Consider the following 2,454-nt stretch of genomic DNA (forward strand, 5'->3'; position numbering starts at 1 on the left):
GCGAGCCCAGCCGAGCCGGGGCACCGCATTCCCCGCCAACCTTTGGTGTCTCTGTTGTTAATTAAGGGATCGACCGGGTTTGGAGAGGATGGTGAAGCGGGGCCGCTCCCCCATCCCCGAGAATCTGAGGGCTTCGTCCCTGCAGGTCCAGCCCTGCACAGCCCCGGCCTGCCGTGGGCCGGGCGCAGCAGCTCGGGGGATGGTGGCACGCTGCAAGTAGAGCAGAGAGAGCAATTCCTCCCGCGCCACAAATGGCAAGTTTTCCCTCTGAAATTAAAGGACCTCCTCTGCTGATTCAGCCCAGTTTTGATTTCGGTTCGTAATTCCCGAGACCATTATCTCTGTCTTTGTTCTTTTAAGCTGCAGCAATTAATGGATTACAGCAGGACAAAAACACAGCCAGAGCAGGCTGCTTTGATTCTGTGTCTATTTACCATTAGTACCAGCTTTGACTCCTCTGGCTGCTGTGCTCGGGGACCCAGCCCGGAGATCTGCACGGGGGAGCTGGCTGGTGCAGAGACCACCCTGGACATGGTGGTCACGGCCACCCTGGACATAGTGGTCACGGTCACCCTTGGCACGATGGGCATAGGCCAGCCCTGATCTGTGTCAGCATCAATCCCCATACGTGTCTGGGCTGGCCACATCCACTGTACATCCCTCCCATGGGCACAGAAGAGCCAAGGTAGTCTGAGCATCAAGCGGAGGCAAACTCAGGAGAGACCCAACACGTCTATTTACTGGCTACCCTGAATTGCCCACGCTCCAGACATGGGATGTCATTTTTCTGCTTCATCTCATGACAGGTTTTCTTCTGATGCTTAGTGATTAACAATACATCCCTTTGGGATGATTTGCTGTAGAATAACTGGAGCTATGGCCAAGTTTTCTGAATTTTAAGTTGTTTTCTAAAAAAATTCCTCTCCTCCCTGGATGTTTCATGCTCCAAAATACCATGACAAACACTGTCCCTCTGTTTCTGTGGCATGGAGAGATTCTGAGCATGGGTCTCACCCATCCCAAGGATGAAGAGGAGGGAAAGCCATCAACACCTCCTAAGAGCTTGCAGAGTTGGGGTTTGTGTGGAGATGGTGGAGGTTACGAATTTCACCCAATACTTTCCAAAACAGGTCAGCCCCTAATCCACCATTAGGAACTGCAAGAATCAGCATCCGTGTTGACACAGTCAGCAAAAAACTCCAGACCTGGAAATGAATTTAGTCATTCCTTTTAGTCATCAAAGTCAGTAATTAATTTTAAATTTATTTACCAAGCTTGTGCTGGAGGTGCTTTGGCAGGAGGTGTGAATCACATTGTCGTTCTTCTTGCAATGCTCTGTGTTTCCTGCGCTTAAACACAAGATTGAAATTAGTCCTATAATGCTGATCTGTGATGGAAGAAATCAAGCAGGCACCAATCGCACCTAGAGCCATTCCAAGAGGTACCAGTGACTGAGGGCCACACGTTCAGTTTTCTTTCTTTAGTTGAGAGACAGGAGGGACTGACACACTGAAAAGTCAGGGGAAACTTTTTTGTCACTTCTAGAAAAGGCTATTTGAGCTTTTCCTTTTGTCTGAGGTCACCAGGTTTCAGCCTGTACCTCATCTAATTCTGCAGGGAGCACTTTCTGCTTCAGTTACATGTTTATTTGCCTGTCCATTGTTGACAGTCCTTTAGAGTACCCGGTTAGATGCACTTCACTTGAGCAAGGTGGTTGCAGAGGGAGAAATGAGAAAGTGAGATGGAGGAAAATGCAGGTACAGGACCTTCCCTGCAGCCATGGATGTGAAGCTACAGCTCAGGCTTAGCTCAGACAGGGTAGCTCTGGCATGGCTCAAGAACAGGGGATACAGCAGCATGTAGGTAGGTTTTGATCCTTGGACTGCTGGCTGTTTGAGTCAGATACTCTGTTTTTTAACCTAAATTATCTTTTGGGAAAGAATCTAATGTGGAAACTGGGCCAGATTCTGCTTTGTGTAAATCTGGTGTAACGCTAACTTCAAGGGAAATATTCTAGATTGAATCTGGTATAATTAAGATTAAAAATTGGCTCTGGAAGTCTTTTCTTTGGCAATAAAGTTAGAGAAGTACTGTGAAGAAAAATAATTCAAACCAGAACATTGTTTCAGTGCTCTTTTAAATAACACACGCTATAGGCACTTTGAAGGCATTTGTTCTCCATGGCAGCAGTATTTGAAAACTTTCACTTTGGTTCCACTAACCAAGTTAACCCTTGATAACCAGCTGTGTTTAAAATATGTTATGTACAGAAGCTCATCATTCTGAAGGGCATTCTCCAAATAACCAAAAAAAATATTCCATTAAAATGATATGATTGCTGCTGTGGCAGTAGCAAGCTTCCTCTTGCTGGTGAACATTTCACTGGTCTAGCCACAACACAGGTGTTGCAATGAATCTGAATTTATATCTCACTTGTCAACAGTTTTTTTCATA

Source organism: Aptenodytes forsteri, unplaced genomic scaffold, assembly GCF_000699145.1.
Source record: "Aptenodytes forsteri isolate BGI_AS27 unplaced genomic scaffold, ASM69914v1 Scaffold65, whole genome shotgun sequence".
In the NCBI taxonomy this organism is placed as follows: Eukaryota; Metazoa; Chordata; class Aves; order Sphenisciformes; family Spheniscidae; genus Aptenodytes; species Aptenodytes forsteri.